The following is an 18,174-nucleotide window of genomic DNA, read 5'->3' as shown; positions in this document are numbered from 1 at the left end:
GATTCATCCATGCACTTCCTAGTGACTATGAAATCAATAGGGATGTAATGGTCTTCAATCCTCACCAGAACATCCTCTACAAGTCCATAAGCTTGTTTCCTTGAATTGTCTGCCATCTCCAGTGAGATTCTTGCAGCTTGTACCTCAAAGATCCCTAGCTTCTCCATTACAGAGAGAGGCATGAGGTTTACACTTGACCCTAAGTCACACAGAGCCTTCTTGAAGGTCATGGTGCCTATGGTACAAGGTATGGAAAACTTCCCAGGATTTTGTCTCTTTTGAGGTAATTTCTGCCTAGACAAGTCATCCAGTTCTTTGGTGAGCAAAGGGGGTTCATCCTCCCAAGTCTCATTTCCAAATAACTTGTCATTTAGCTTCATGATTGCTCCAAGGTATTTAACAACTTGCTCTTCAGTGACATACTCATCCTCTTCAGAGGAAGAATACTCATCAGAGCTCATGAATGGCAGAAGTAAGTCCAATGGAATCTCTATGGTCTCATTTTGAGCCTCAGATTCCTATGGTTCCTCATTGGGGAACTCATTGGAGGTCAGTGCACGCCCATTGAGGTGTTCCTCAGTGGTGTTCACTTCTTCTCTTTCCTCTCCAAATTCGGCCATGTTGATGGCCTTGCACTCTCCTTTTGGATTTTCTTCTGTATTGCTTGGAAGAGTACTTGGAGGGAGTTCAGTAACTTTCTTGTTCAGCTGTCCCACTTGTGCCTCCAAGTTCCTAATGGAGGACCTTGTTTCAGTCATGAAACTTTGAGTGGTTTTGATTAGATCAGAGACCATGGTTGCTAAGTCAGAGGGGTTCTGTTTAGCATTCTCTGTCTGTTGCTGAGAAGATGATGGAAAAGGCTTGCCATTGCTAAACCTGTTTCTTCCACCATTATTGTTGTTGAAACCTTGTTGAGGTCTCTCTTGATTCTTCCAGGAGAAATTTGGGTGATTTCTCCATGAAGAATTATAGGTGTTTCCATAGGGTTCTCCTAGGTAATTCACCTCTTCCATTGAAGGGTTCTCAGGATCATAAGCTTCTTCTTCAGATGAAGCATCCTTAGTACTGCTTGGTGCATTTTGCATTCCAGACAGACTTTGAGAAATCAAATTGACTTTTTGAGTCAATATTTTATTCTGAGCCAAAATGGCATTCAGAGTATCAATCTCAAGAACTCCTTTCTTCTGACTTGTCCCATTGTTCACAGGATTCCTTTCAGAAGTGTACATGAATTGGTTATTTGCAACCATTTCAATTAGCTCTTGAGCCTCTGTAGGCGTCTTCTTCAGATGAAGAGATCCTCCAGCCGAGCTATCCAAAGACATCTTGGATAGTTCAGAGAGACCATCATAGAAAATACCCATGATGCTCTATTCAGAAAGCATGTCTGAAGGACATTTTCTGATTAATTGTTTGTATCTTTCCCAAGCTTCATAGAGGGATTCTCCATCCTTCTGTCTGAAGGTTTGGACTTCCACTCTAAGCTTACTCAATTTTTGAGGTGGAAAGAACTTTGCCAAGAAGGCATTGACTAGCTTTTCCCAAGAGTCCAGGCTTTCTTTAGGTTGATAGTCCAACCATACTCTAGCTCTGTCTCTTACAGCAAAAGGGAATAGCATCAGTCTGTAGACCTCAGGGTCAACCCCATTAGTCTTGACTGTGTCACAGATTTGCAAGAACTCAGCTAAAAACTGATGAGGATCTTCCAATGGAAGTCCATGGAACTTGCAATTCTGTTGCATTAGAGAAACTAATTGAGGCTTAAGCTCAAAATTTTTTGCTCCAATGGCAGGGATAGAGATGCTTCTCCCATAGAAGTCGGGAGTAGGTGCAGTAAAGTCACCCAGCACCTTCCTTGCATTGTTGGCATTGTTGTTGTTTTCGGCTGTCATGTCTTCTTCCTCTTTGAAGAATTCGGTTAGGTCCTCTACAGAGAGTTGTACCTTAACTTCTCTTAGCTTTCGCTTCAAGGTCCTTTCAGGTTCAGGGTCAGCTTCAACAAGAATGCCTTTGTCTTTGTTCCTGCTCATATGAAAGAGAAGAGAACAAGAAAATGTGGAATCCTCTATGTCACAGTATAGAGATTCCTTGAGGTGTCAGAGGAGAAAAAATAGAAGGCAGAAGTAGAAAATTTGAACTCATCAAAGGAGATAGAGTTCGAATTTTGCATTAAGAAGTAGTGTTAGTCATAAATAGAAGGATGTGAGAAGAGAGGAAGAAGTTTTCGAAAATTAAGTTAAAAGATTTTGAAAACATTTTGAAAAACACTTAATTGATTTTCGAAAATGAGAGTGGAAAAGAAATCAGTTGATTTTTGAAAAAGATTTTGAAATTAGAAATAAAAAAGATTTGATTGAAAACTATTTTGAAAAAGATGTGATTAAAAAGATTTGATTGAAAAGTTATGGTTTTAAAAAGATATGATTGAAAAGATATGATTTGAAAACAATTTTAAAAAGATTTGATTTTAAAAATTAATGACTTGCCTAACAAGAAAAGATATGATTCAAACATTAAACCTTTCTCAACAGAAAAGGCAACATACTTAAAATGTTCAATCAAATCATTAATTGTTAGTAAGTATCTTTGAAAAAGGAAAGAAATTGATTTTGAAAACATTTGATTGAAAAGATATGATTTGAAAAAGATTTGATTTTGAAAAACTTTGAAAACTTGAAAAAAATTTGATTTGAAAACAAAATCTTCCCCCTTGTGCCATCCTGGCGTTAAACGCCCAGAATGGTGCACATTCTGGCGTTTAACGCCCAAAATGCTACCCTTTTGGGCGTTAAACGCCCAACCAGGTACCCTGGCTGGCGTTTAAACGCCAGTCTGTCCTTCTTCACTGGGCGTTTTGAACGCCCAACTTTTTCTGTGCAATTCCTCTGCTGTATGTTCTGAATCTTCAATTCTATGTATTATTGACTTGAAAAGACACAAATTAAAAATATTTTTGGATTTTTAATAATAAGGAATAATCAAAATGCAACTAAAATCAAAGAACAATGCATGCAAGACACCAAACTTAGCAGTTTGTATACTACTGACACTAACAAAATGAAAATGCATATGAGACACACAAAACACTCAAGTCAATAGAATTTAAAGATCAGAGCACGAAAATCATCAAGAACAACTTGAAGATCCCTAAGACACATGGATGGATGCATATAATTGACACCAAACTTAAGATGAGACACTAGACTCAAACAAGAAATTTTTTGGATTTTATGATTTTTTTAAATTTTTTTGTGTTTTTCGAAAATTAAGTGGAAAAAGATATCAAAATTCTTAATGAGAATTCCAGGAATCATGCAATGTTAGTCTAAAGCTTTAGTCTAAAGAAATTAGACATGGCTAGCCAAGCTTCAGCAAAACATTGCATTCAAGAGCTAAATTGATGAAGATCAATCAGCTTTGGTGATGATAAAAACATCACCTTGAAACACTAGAATTCATTCTTAAGAACTCTGAAGAAAAAATACCTAATCTAAGCAACAAGATGAACCGTCAGTTGTCCAAACTGAACAATCCCCGGCAACGGCGCCAAAAACTTGGTGCGCGAAATTGTGAACAATACTTTTCACAACTCTCATAATCCCCGGTCATGAACCCCAAAAACTTGGTAGCTCAATACCATGGCATTACACAACTTCGCACAACTAACCAGCAAGTGCACTGGGTCGTCCAAGTAATAAACCTTACGCGAGTAAGGGTCGATCCCACGAAGATTGTTAGTATTGAAGCAAGCTATGATCATCTTGTAAATCTTAGTCAGGCAAACTCAAATAGTAATGGTGATGAACGAAAATAACACAAAGGTAAAGATAGAGATACTTATGTAATTCATTGGTAGGAACTTCAGATAAGCGCATGAAGATGCCTTCCCTTCCGTCTCTCTGCTTTCCTACTGTCTTCATCCAATCCTTCTTGCTCCTTTCCATGGCAAGCTTGTGTAGGGTTTCACCGTTGTCAATGGCTACCTCCCATCCTCTCAGTGAAAGCGATTGCATATGCTCTGTCACAGCATAGCGGAATTCATCTGTCGGTTCTCAATCAGGCCGGAATAGAATCCAGTGATTCTTTTGCGTCTGTCACTAACGCCCCGCCTTCAGGAGTTTGAAGCACGTCACAGTCATTCAATCATTGAATCCTACTCAGAATACCACAGACAAGGTTAGACCTTCTGGATTCTCTTGAATGCTGCCATCAGTTCTCGCCTATACCACGAAGATTCCGGTTAAAGAACCCAAGAGATATTCACTGGAGCCTTGGTTGCTTGTAGAACAAAAGTGGTTGTCAGTCACCTTGTTCATGGGTGAGAATGATGATGAGTGTCACGGATCATCACATTCATCAAGTTGAAGAACACGTGATATCTTAGAACAAGAACAAGCGGAATTGAATAGAAGAACAATAGTAATTGCATTAATACTCGAGGTACAGCAGAGCTCCACACCTTAATCTATGGTGTGTAGAAACTCCACCGTTGAAAATACATAAGAACAAAAGTGATCATTGGTTTCGGCCCCTAGAGAGGGAACCAGAAGAACCAAGATGAAAATACAATAGTAAAAGGTCCTACTTATAGAAAATTAGTAGCCTAAGGTTTACAGAGATGAGTAAATGACATAAAAATTCACTTCCGGGCCCACTTGGTGTGTGCTTGGGCTGAGCAATGAAGCATTTTTCGTGCAGAGACTTCTCTTGGAGTTAAACGCCAGCTTTTATGCCAGTTTGGGCGTTTAACTCCCATTTGGGTGCCAGTTCCGGCGTTTAACGCTGGGATTTCTGAGGGTGACTTTGAACGCCGGTTTGGGCCATCAAATCTTGGGCAAAGTATGGACTATCATATGTTGCTGGAAAGCCCAGGATGTCTACTTTCCAACGCCGTTGAGAGCGCGCCAATTGGGCTATTGTAGCTCCAGAAAATCCACTTCGAGTGCAGGGAGGTCAGAATCCAACAGCATCTGCAGTCCTTTTCAGTCTCTAAATCAGATTTTTGCTCAGGTCCCTCAATTTCAGCCAGAAATTACCTGAAATCACAGAAAAACACAAAAACGCATAGTAAAGTCCAGAAAAGTGAATTTTAACTAAAAACTAATAAAAATATACTAAAAACTAACTATATCATACTAAAAACATACTAAAAACAATGCCAAAAAGCATACAAATTATCCGCTCATCATCGGACCAACATGACAAATCGAGAGGAGAGCCCCTTAGGAGGAGATGACCCGTTTATAGAAGAGATCATGAGGGCCAAAGTTCCTAGAAATTTCAAATTGCCTGACATGGATCTCTATGACGGGACGTCCGACCCAGGACACCACCTAAGCAATTTCAAAATTTGAATATACCTAGTAGACACCTCTGATGCCATACATTGCAAATCCTTCCCTACCACCCTAACCAAAGCTGCGATGAAGTGGTTTGACGGCCTACCTCTGTGGTCAGTTACCAGCTTCGATAACTTAGCTAGAAAATTTTTGACTAGGTTTTCTATTCAAAAGGATAAAACAAAACACGCACCAAGCTTACTGGGAGTAAAGCAAGAGGTCAGAGAAACGCTTTGAGATTACATGGAAAGATTCAACAAAGCTTGCTTGGAGATTCAGAATCTACAAACTGAAGCTATGATTATGGGCTTAGTTAATGGCCTCAGAGAAGGACCATTCATCCAATTCATATCTAAAAGACACCTGACCTCTTTGAATGAGATTCAGGAAAGGGCAGAGAAGTATATCAACATGGAAGAAATTTTTTTACCAAGAGCCTCCCTCAAGATCGAACCTACCCTATCCACCCCGGGATGAAGAAAGGGAACCCAAAAAAAAAGAGGAGTCAGGAGTACAGAAACCTCAAAAATATCATAACTACACTCCTTTTAAGGTCTCCCTAGTGGACGTTTACAAAGAGATATGTCACACGGAGAAACTTCCACCACCTCGTCTGATTAAGCACAAGAAAGCTAGAAGTCAGACAGAATGTTGTGAGTATCATAAGCTCTATGGCCATTCCGCCAACGAATGCTATGACCTAAAAAACGTCAAAGAAAAGTTAGCCAGAGAAGGCCGACTTGATAGATACCTGATGTAAGAATTATGTCGGTTAGGAATTTCACACAAAATAATTCCGTTGATAGTATAGTTTCCAATCAACAAATAATACTCAATCAAAGTTTTAATTCAGTTGTCACACGTACAAGCCCCAATGAAAATAACCGAAGTATTCAAATCTCCGGTCGTCTCACAAGGAATTGCAATGAAGTGATCAATTATTGGCTATGAAGGGGCAAAGGGGGGTTTGATTTGTAATTGGTAAGAAAATATAAAAGCAACTAAATGACAAGAACTAATAAAAGAAAAAAAAAAGAACTCTTGGCTAAGACATGGAAATTGAGATCACCATCCTTGTCTAGAAATCATGTATTGACAACTATGAGGGACCAACTCATTAAGTCTACTTCTATGCTTGAAGTAAGCATAATGTCTATTTCAACGCTTGAAGTACGTCAAATAGGCTTGATCAACATCAATCCATAAGTCCTAACATAGCTACTAATTGACTTAGTAGTAGGCTAGTGTCAATGGTTATCAAATTGACCATTAAGGGTTCTCAAATCACCAATTCATTGAGACCCAATGACTCAAGGTCACTCAATTCCCTTAGCCTAGGCCAAGAGTAAAGAAAATTACTCTAAAACTAGTAGAAACATTTTATCAAACACCTAGAGTGCAATAAAAGTAAACATCACAAAATGCAAGAATTACTGAAACCCATAACTAACATAAGCAAGAAATCAATAATAGCAATAAAGATAAACATAAAATGACATGGAAACATAAAATTGCATTAAAAGAAAATAGAAATCCAACAAGGGTTTATGAAAGTAAAAATGGCAAAATAAGGAAATTAACAAGGAAAGCTAAGAAGATTGAAATAAAAACAAGAATTAAAATTTGGATCTAAGAAAATTTAACCTAAACAACCCTAAATTCTAGAGAGAAGGGAGAGCTTCTCTCTCTAGAATTCTACTTACAACATGATGAAAACTATACTATGACTCTTCTCCCCCCATTCCCTTGTAATCCTTGGACTCAAAAGCATCAGAAATGAGTTGTATTTGGGCATCCTTGAGCTCAGAAATTGCCCCCCAGCGTTTTGCATTTAGTGAAGTCACATGCAGCTTGTCACGCATACTCTTGGGTCACGCGTACGCGTCATTGGCAAAATCCCACTCAACGTGTGCGCGTGGGTGACGCGTGCGGATCGCTGGCGAATCTCTTCCTTATGCATACACGTCGATGCGTACACGTCGATGACGCGTGCGCGTGGCCTTGAGTTCAGCAAATCTTTATTTCTTCATGAATTCTCCATTTTTGCATGATTTTTCTTTGTTCCTTCAACCCAATCTTTGCCTTCTAATGCTGAAATCACTTAACAAACATATCAAGACATCGAATAGAATTAAAGTGAATTAAAATTAGTGATTTAAAAGCCTAAAAAGCATATTTTTACACTTAAGCACAAATTAGGAGAAATTCACAAAACCATGCAATTTCATTGAATAAATGTGAGATAAGTTGATAAAATCCCCTAAATTCAACACAAGATAAACCACAAAATTGGGATTTATCAATACCTGGCAGACAAGTCGGACGATCCAAGGAAAAGAAGAAGGGATGAAGAAAGGGGATGACCCGAACATCCTTCTCACACCCTGGAATGACACATCCATATGATTAATGGAGGATTTGTAGGAGGAGGAATGTCAAAATCATCCCAAAAAAGACACCTCAAAGAGTATACCAGGTTGGAGAGAGCAATCAACTAATCGACCAGCTCACCATCTCTTTCACTAAAGAAGATGCACAAGGCCTACTATCCGGGAACGATGACCGAGTGGTGATAACACTGATCCTGGCCAATGCTAACCTTCACTGTACCTTGATAGATCAAGGAAGTTCAACTGACATTCTTTTGACTAGCTTGGGTTAGAAGAAAAAGACCTAAAGGCCTACCCTCATAGCCTGTACGGACTGGAAGACACCTCGATCCGACATCTTGGATACATCCCATTATACACCACCTTCGAAAAGGGTACTAGGTCAAGGACCTTAAGTATCGACTACATTGTAGTCGACGTGAACTCATCCTACAATTCTCTAATAGGTCTGATCACCCTAAATAAACTTGCAGTCTTTATTCCTCACCTTTGCATGAAATATCCTACTCCCGAAGGGATTGCCACCATCAAAAGAGACCAAAAGCTAGCTAGGAAGTGCTACAATGAGAGCCTCACTTTGAAAGGCAACTTGGGAGGCAAGTAAGTCAACACCATCGAATTGGGGGGAGTACGAGTTCGTGAAGAATTATGTCCTCAACCCGAAGGCAAAATTGAAGAGATACAAATTGGAGACCATCCTAGCAAGACAACGAGTATAGGGGCAAACTTAAAAGAGAGCCTGAAGAAGTAGCTCGTTGACTTGTTAAGATAAAACTCTGACCTTTTTTTTTCTGGAAAGTTTCTGACATGCCCGGCATAGATCCCAACCTGATGTGCCATAAGTTTGCTGTATACCCAGGTTCCCAACCTGTTCAACAGAAGCACAGGAATCTCGGGCCAGAGCAAACACAGGTCGTAGAAGAGCATGTGCAGGCCCAACTAGAAGCAGGATTTATAAGGGAGGTAAAATATCTGCTTTGGCTGACCAATGTTGTATTGGTAAAAAAGTAAAACGGTAAATGGAGAATGTGTGTTGATTATACTGATCTAACAAAGCTTGCCCTAAAGATCCTTATATACTCCCCTGCATTGATGCTCCGGTCGACTCAGCCTTAGGCTACAGATATCTTTCCTTCATGGATGCCTACTCGGGGATGCCCACGTGCTCTTGATTTCTGTTTTCTATTATGCGTATATTATTACGTCTAGCTTTGCGATAATTGCTGGTGATCATGTACTGATGGTGTTCTTAACCATATCGATATAGACGCAGGTATAGTATGGAATAGGAAACCATATCTGAAACTGGTTCTCAGGTAATGTCAGGTTGTAGGGTGTAAACCAAAACATGAGATCATGGCCTGCATAAGACAGACATACATCATATTTGGTTGCTCATATTTCTGTGTTGTGTATTTCTGTGAATGTATGTAAGTTTTTGGTTGATTGCTTTTCTATTCTTTGTTTGCTAAAGTTGTATATGTTCTATTACTTGTTTGTTGTATAATAAAGAATAAAGTGAACCTAATTAACTATCTCGAACCTACTAAGGACTCCCCGATGGAGAAGAAAGCACCTTTCCACGACCGGTAGAGAAAAGGACCAAAAGAAAGACCATAGGGTTGCTATTGTTTTGAAGCCGTCTTGTTTAGTCACAACTGAAGACCTAGAGTGTCTTTCCCTCACTTTTGTGATCTTAAAGGAGAATAGACTTATAGTGGAAATTAGGTTAGCCTGGATTCTAGTTTAGGGACTTTTTGAATTGGCCAGGACCTGGGATGTCATGTGTGTGTGTGTGTGTGTGTGTGTGTGTGTGTGTGTGTGTGTGTGTGTGTTATCTTACTATGCCAGGAATGTTCTAACTAGATACTATACGAAGTTGACGACATATCACCATATATTTGGGTTCCTATATGTATTTGTGAGATGCTCATGAATATTTCTATCTTATCTTATGACTGTTATTATATCTGTTGTTGATGTGCGTTGACCTAATTTTTTTTAAAAAGAAAAGGTTTCCCATAAAATCAACAACGTGTTAACTACGATCAGGCTCATATTCATTAAATAATAGATAATAATTAGGAAGGCAAGTTAGTAGCACTCAGTTTTCGATATGATATAGATATATAGAAAATTGGGCTGTTACAACTTGATGAGCGGATATTTTATACACTTTTTGGCATCATTTTCATATAGTTTTTAGTATGTTTTGTTTAAGTTTCATTAAGTTTTCATAGGTTTTAGTGCAAAATTCACATTTTTGAATTATACTTTGAGTTTGTGTATTTTTATACAATTTCCAAGTATTTTCTGGCTGAAATTGAGGAGCTGGAGCAAAAGTTTGATTCAGAGACAGAGAAAGTGCTACAGATGCTGTCAGGATATGACCTCCTTGCACTCGAAAAAGCTTTCATAGAATGACAGAAGTTCAAATGGAGCGTTCTCAACGGCTATGAAAATCTAACATCTAGGGCTTTCAAGAAATGTATAATAGTCTATACTTTGCTTCAGAATTGAAGGCCCAAAACTAGCGTTCAACGCCAGCCTCCTGCCCTATTTTGTCGTCCAACGCCCAAAGGAGAAGAGACCTGTGTCCAACGCCCAAAAAGGACCCCCTAGCCAGCGTTCAACACCCTAGAGGCCTCCTAGCATGTGGATCTCAGTCAAGCTCATCCCAAACATGCACTAAGTAGGCTCCAATAGTGGATTTTAGCACTACAAGACTGTTTTACCCTACCTATGTAACCCTTAGTCATTAGTTTAGTATTTATTTGAGAACTTTTACATTTTTCAAAGATCTTCCACCACTTTACACGTTTATCATTGTATTTTCTATTAGTATGAGTTTCTAAACCTCCTAGGTTGAGGGGAGGAGCTCTGCTGAGTTTTATGGATTAATAAAGTACTACTGTTCTATTTCAATTCGTGTTTCATTATCTATTCTAAGATGCATCTTCGTTCTTCATCATTATGAATGCGTTCATTCTACATTGGTTCAAAGTGAGTCTTTCATCGGACAATGATGAACCACTAGCTTGATTATACATCTCTTAGACGGCAAATCCACGACTTCGTTAGGGACTTCTTGAGACATCAGTTCAGCCGAGGTATGGGGAGATTAGTGTCTTTGTGGTAGAGGCTAGAACCAAAGGCGCAACATTCTTTGATCCAGAAGATTCAACCTTGTCAGTGGCTTTTTCAGTAGGATCACTAAGGAGAATGGACTGCAAGAGCTTCACCCTCAATCAGACTAGATCCGCACTAACCCTGGGGTTCAGATCTGGAGGAGCAATGGCAACCTCTCAAGAAAGGCGTTGATCACATACAGCCTGCTATAGAAGAAATCATTCACAGTTGGAGTAGATAGTGAAACCAAATTGATCCAGAAGAACAAAGCATCTCTGAAGCCTTAACCATCTTCTTATCATTGCTTTCACCATCAATTGAGTAACGTTTTCTTTATTTTCCTTTTATGCACTTTAAACAAACAAACAACTTTTTTATCCGCCTGACTAAGATCTAGAAGATAACCATAGCTTGCTTCAAATCACAATCCTCGTGGGATCGACCCTAACTGACTCAGGTATCACTTTGACAACCCAGTGCACTTGCTGGTTCAGTTGTGTGAAGTTAGAGCTTCCCTCTCTAGAATTCAAAGTCTAAAATCCTAAAAAAAACTAAAAACTAAGACTACTTGGCTGATCCTCTCTCAATCCTTGCTTCAAATGCTTTAGAAATGAGATGGATTGTGTCCAAAATGGGCTAGAAATTGCGGGTCACATGCGATTTTAAGTAAGGAACGAGATTGGAAAGATGCATACACACGCATGTTGCGTGCACACGAATGAAAAAAGATGCGTACGCATGATTGGTAGCTTTGCTCAACTTCATTTCTTCATGAATTCTCCACTTTTTCAGCTTTTTGTCAATCTTTTCGAGCCATCCTTGCCTTTTAAATCTTAAATCACTCAAACAAACCTACCAAGACATCGAATGGAATAGAATTGAAATTAATTTTAAAATTTACAAGTCCAAAAAGCATGTTTTTAACAATTATGCAAATTAGAAAAATATTAACAAAAGCCTTCAATTACAATGAATAAGTGCAGTTTACTATTTTCAATCCAAAATTCATAAAAAATGGATATCATGCATCATTTAGGCTTTATAGCATATATAACGGGAATTAAGCTAACCTAACTCTTACCTCAAATTCAAGCTTTCTAATCATCTCTTGGGGACTTTCTAACACATTTCACACATATATTTTGTAACCATCCTACCCCATGAGGCCTAAGATTTCTCATTCCCTATGACGTTCGCCGACATGTGTAGGTTTAAGTATATATGCGGCATAGGTAGTAAGTTGAAATTATAATCCGTGGCGCTAAAACTTTTTAGCTTTTCCCAAACGATAAGTTTTGGATAATTAATTAATTACCGCTATAATCAAATTTTCTTTATTTTATTAATTTATTAATTTCACTGAATAATAAATTAACAGAGGAACAATCCTAGATGCATCATCAATCAACAATTGGTACATGATCACAATTTTTATTCTTAACCCAAAATACTCTTGCCATAGGATAAATCAAACTAATGCTTTAGTCATTCTTATGAAAAACCCTAAGATCAATTAAACCATTAGTTCACCTAAGCCAATTATAATTTAACCATGATTAGAAGCAACAATGTCACTCCTTTCCTTTCCATTATTTCCATAGACAACACCTCTTTCCCCCCTTCTCAAACCATGATTTCATCTCATGGTTAACTAAACTAGTGGATGCTTAGTCATTAAACTCAAGTACGTGTGTTGCCTTATTCACCAACATCAGCCACGAAACACACATGCAAGCTTACACCTGTTCTTCACTTCATTGTCCTCACTCCATTTATTCATTTGTTCACACACAATCTGCAAAAAGGAAGAGAGAAAGAGTGAAGACTGAAGTGACCCAGCAAACACGGTTGGCTTGCCATCTTCCTCTTCCCTTCAATTTCGATAGGAGCTTGAAGAATGTAGCACTCCTCTTCCTCCATCAACCCTTGCAGCATTGAAATTCTTTACTGGGTAAGCTAACCTCGGCTCCCCCTCTCTTCTATCCAATTCAATTTCACCATTATTTAACAATTCAACCTCGCTCTTTCTTCTAGTCTGTGAAACTCAAAGGAAGTTCCTCTAGTCTCTCTATTCCACTGATCCATTCGGTCAGAGAAGGTGAGAGTTGCATCTCCTCTTTTCTTGTGGTTAGGGTTCGGTGGTGCAAGGAATTATGATTCACACTTTCCACAAATCCGGTGCCACTAACCAGCAAGTGCAGTGGGTCATCCAAGTAATACCTTACGTGAGTAAGGGTCGATCCCACGGAGATTGTCGGCTTGAAGCAATATATGGTTATCTTGTAAACCTTAGTCAGGAGATTAATAATGAAAAAAGTTTTGTTTGTAAAAAGTAAAAGAACACGAAATGAATAATACTTGTTATGCAGTAATGGAGAACAGGTTGAGGTTTTGGAGATGCTCTATCTTCTGAATCTTTGTTTTCCTAGTGTTGTCTTCTTCACGCACGCAAGGCTCCTTCCACGGCAAGCTGTATGTTGGTGGATCACCGTTGTCAATGGCTACCATCTATCCTCTCAGTGAACATGGTCCAACTACGGGTTCCGTAGGGCTAATCATCTGTCGGTTCTCACTCGCGCTGGAATACGATCCATTGATCCTTTTGCACACTGTCATTGCACCCAACATTTGTGAGTTTAAAGCTCGCCACAGTCACCCCTTCCCAGATCCTACTTGGAATACCACAGATAAGGTTTAGACTTTTCAGATCTCAAGAGTGCTGCCAATTGATTCTAGCTTATACCACGAAGACTCTGGTTGCACGGATTTGAACACTCTGTTGTCAGGAGAAGCAATCAAATTCGTGAACCAAGAACCCAAGAGATACACACTCAATCTAAGGTAGAATGGAAGTGGTTGTCAGGCACGTGTTCATAAGTTGAGAATGGTGATGAGTGTCACGGATCATCACATTCATCATGTTGAAGTGCGAATGAATATGTTAGAATAGAAACAAGCGAGATTGAATAGAAAACAGAAATAATTGCATTAATCCATCGAGACACAGTAGAGCTCCTCACCCCCAACCATGAGATTTAGAGACTCATGCCGTAGAAGATACAAATTCAGATGTAAAATGTCATGAGGTACAAAATAAATCTCTAAAAGTAGTTTTTATACTCAACTAGTAATCTAGGTTTATAGAAAATGAGTAAACTAAGATAGATAGAGCAGAAATCCACTTTCGGGGCCCACTTGGTGTGTGTCTGGATTGAGCATTGAAGCTTTCACGTGCATAGGCTATTCTTGGAGTTAAATGCCAGCTTTGGTGCCAGTTTTGGCGTTTAACTCCAACTTTTATGCTAGTTCTTGCGTTTAACGCTAGAAAAAGGTAAAATGCTGGCGCTTAAACGCCAGTTTGCGTTATCAAATCTCGTGCAAAGTATGAACTATTATATATTGCTGGAAAGCCCAAGATGTCTGCTTTCCAACGCAATTGAGAGAGCGCAAATTGGGCTTCTATAGCTCCAGAAAATCTATTTCACGTGAAGGAGGGTCAGAATCCAACAGCATCTGCAGTCCTTTTTTAGCCTCTGAATCAGATTTTTTGCTCAGGTCCCTCAATTTCAGCCAGAAAATACCTGAAATCACAGAAAAACACACAAACTCATAGTAAAGTCCAGAAATGTGATTTTTGCATAAAACTAATAAAAATATACTAAAGCATACTAAAAACTACATAAAGATACCACCAAAAAGCATATAAAATATCCGCTCATCACAACACCAAACTTAAACTGTTGCTTGTCCTCAAGCAACTAGATAAATAAAATAGGATAACAAGAGGATCAAGTTGCAATAGAATCCCAGTGTTTTAAGTGAAGCTCAAATTCTAATCAGATGAGCGGGACTAGAAGCTTTTTGGTTCTGAACAGTTTTGGCATCTCACTTTATCCTTTGAAGTTCAGAATGATTGGCAACCATAGGAACTCAGAATTTAGATAGTGTTATTGATTCTCCTAGTTTAATATGTTGATTCTTGAACACAGCTACTTTATGAGTCTTGGCTGTGACCCTAAGCATATTGTTTTTCAGTAATACTACAGGTACATAAATGCCACAGACACATAACTGGGTGAACCTTTCAGATTGTGACTCAGGTTTGCTAGAGTCCCCAATTAGAGGTGCCAAGAGTTCTTAGGCACACTCTTTTTCTTTGGATCACGACTTTAACCACTAAGTCTCAAGCGTTTCACTTGGACCTTCATGACACAAGCACATGGTTAGGGACAGCTTGGTTTAGCCGCTTAGGCCAGGATTTTATTCCTTTGGGCCCTCCTATCCATTAATGCTCAAAGCTTTGGATCCTTTTTACCCTTGCCTTTTGGTTTAAAGGGCTATTGGCTTTTTCTGCTTGCTTTTTTTTGTAAGCTTTGTATTTTTCACTGCTTTTTCTTGCTTCAAGAATCAATTTTATGATTTTTCATATTATCAATAACATTTCTCTTTCTTTTCATCATTTTTTCAAGAGCCAACAATTTTAACATTCATAAACTTCACTATAACAAATTTGCACTGTTCAAGCATTCATTCAGAAGACAAAAAGTGTTGCCACCACATAAAAATAATTAGAATTTCTCTTATTGAAAACTTGAAATAATTGACTCCTTACTCTAAAGAAAATATACTATTTTATTCATGTTTAGTGATGATGAGAGGAATAAATTATAGCTTACTTGGAGATAATAAAAATAAAAATAAAAATAAAGACCCTAATTACTAATACTCATGTAAGATTTAAGATTAGGACTCAACAACCTTTATTTTGGGAGATAGGTGCTCCTTCAATCTGTGGGGTGTCTGGTCCCTCAAGGGAGAGCTTCTAGCACTTCAACTCCTGTAGCTCACGCCCTTGCTTTTCTTGTTCCTTAAACAGTTTGCAGAGCATGCTATTTTGATTTTGCTACTCTTCTTTAAGTTGATCCATAGCTTCTTGGAACTTGGTGACAGATGCTTCTAGGCAGGCCCAGTAGTCAATTTGAGGGATTTCTGGGAGAAACTCATGCGCCCTCCTCTTGATGGAGTTGTCGTGTACTTGTTGTCCCTCCATTGACTTTTTAGTGATTGGATGCTCGACTGAGATGAACTCATCCACTCCCATCTTTACCCCAGCATCTTTACATAGCAGAGAGATTAAGCTTGGGTAAGCCAATTTGGCTTCAGTGGAGTTCTTATTTGCAATTGTGTAAATCTCACAAGAAATCAGATGATGAATCTCCACTTTGTTTCCCAGCATAATGCAATGAATCATCATTGCTCTTTTGATAGTGACCTCAGAGCGGTTGCTAGGGGGCAGTATAGAATGCCCAATGAAGTCCAACCAGCCCCTAACAACTGGTTTGAGATATCCTCTCTTGACTTGGTTATCCACTTAGTTCCAGGGAGGCACATGTCCTCTAGAACTTGGTCCAAATGCTTATCTACTCTCACCATTCTCCTATTAAAGGATTCTGGATCATCTTGTAGTTGAGGCAGCTTGGAGACCTCTCTTATTTTGTCAAGGTGGAAGTAAATAGTCTTCCCTCTGACCATAGTTCAAAAGGTATGGAAGACAGTTCCCGTCATTCTCTGTTTATCTGTTAGCCACATATTTGAGTAGAATTCCTGGATCATGTTTCTTTCCATCTTTGTCTCAGGATTAGCTAAGATTTTCCAACCTCTGTTTCGAATCTGTTCTTGGATCTCTGGATATTCGTCTTCTTTCAGATCGAACTTAACTTCCGGGATCACTGACCTCAAACCCATTATTTTGTGGTAATGGTCTGCATGTTCTTTGGTTAAGAACCTCTTATGATTCCAAAGTGGTTTTGGATTATTCTCTTTCTTGCCTCTTAAAGTGGTTTGTTTTCCTTTAGGGGCCATGATCTTGGTGAAATTTTGCTCAGTGATCACAGAAAAACACACCAAACTTAGAGGTTTGCTTGTCCTCAAGCAAAAGAGAGAAGAGGAGAGGAATAAAGGGGGAGACATATTTGAATGGTGGAGGTATGGGGATGGCCGAACGTGTATTTAAAAGAGAGGGGGTGGGATTCAAAAATTTTAAAAAAGATATGATAGAAAGATATGATTTGTAAAAGATAAATCATGATATGAAAAAGATGAGATTTTAAAATTCAAAAGATATGGAAAAGATATAAAGAAGTTAAATCGGAAATTTTGTTGATGCATCTAAGAATTAAAAGATGATATGATGAGTTGGAAAAGATTTGGAAAGAAATTAAAAAGATAAATGAGTTTTTGAAAAAGATTTAAAAGAGATTTTGAAAGAAAATTAAATAGAATTTAGAAGATTATTAAATTTTTGAAAATTGAATTTGAGAGATGAAAATTTGTAACATGTTTATGCAGAAAATTATGAATTAAAACATGAAAATTTGAAAAAAATTGAAGTGAAAACAAAATCACCTCCCCCTGTCTGTTCTGGCGTTAAACACCCAGAATGGTATCCATTCTGGCGTTTAACGCCCATTTGTTGGCGAATTTGGGCGTTAACGCCCAGCCAGGGTACCTGGCTGGCATTAAATGCCAGAAATCTTTTATCACTGGGCATTTTTCTAAACACCTAGGATGCTACAACTCTAGTGTTAAACCCCAAGAATGGTGCCCGTTCTGGCGTTTAACGCCCAGAATGGTATATTTACTGGCGTTAAACGCCCAGAATGGTACCCATTCTGGTGTTTAACGCCCAAAAATGCCCCTTACTGGCATTTTCGTGCCAGTGAGCTCCTTTTCTCTGCTTTGTGTTCTGAATCCTTCTGTAACTCTGTAAACTTTTGCATTTGACAATTAACCTTAAACATAATTTATATCAAACTCCTATAATTATTATTTAAATAACAAGAACACTTGCTAATGACTGGGTTGCTTCCCAGCAAGCGCTTCTTTATTATCTTTAGCTGGACTTTTACTGAGCTTTAGTCTAGGCTCAGTTTCGAGCATTCTTGCTCAACATTGCTTTCAAGATAATGTTTGACTCTCTGTCCATTAACAATGAACTTTTTATCAGAGTCAATATCCTGAAGCTCTACATATCCATATGGTGACACACTTGTGATCACATATGGTCCCCTCCACCGGGATTTTAATTTCTCAGGGAACAATCTGAGCCTAGAGTTAAACAGGAGAACCTTCTATCCTGGCTCAAAGACTCTGGATGACGGTTTCTTGTCATGCCACCTTTTAGCTTTCTCTTTGTAGATTTTTGCATTTTCGAAAGCATTGAGTCTGAATTTCTCTAGCTCATTCAACTGGAGCAATCTTTTCTCTCCAGCTAACTTGGCATCAAGGTTTAGGAATCTGGTTGCCCAGTAGGCCTT

General features: G+C 38.6%; 1 non-coding gene across 1 annotated transcript; it reads left to right on the top strand.

Moving 5' to 3' along the window:
• Positions 1-1,379: 1,379 nt before the first annotated feature.
• LOC112704575 (small nucleolar RNA R71) lies at positions 1,380-1,487 on the top strand. The gene has a single exon (XR_003155192.1). It is a non-coding gene; the product is annotated as a small nucleolar RNA R71 (small nucleolar RNA).
• Positions 1,488-18,174: the final 16,687 nt, after the last annotated feature.

This window comes from Arachis hypogaea, chromosome 7, assembly GCF_003086295.3.
Source record: "Arachis hypogaea cultivar Tifrunner chromosome 7, arahy.Tifrunner.gnm2.J5K5, whole genome shotgun sequence".
Classification (NCBI taxonomy): Eukaryota; Viridiplantae; Streptophyta; class Magnoliopsida; order Fabales; family Fabaceae; genus Arachis; species Arachis hypogaea.
This window is presented reverse-complemented; position numbering and strand designations above follow the sequence as displayed.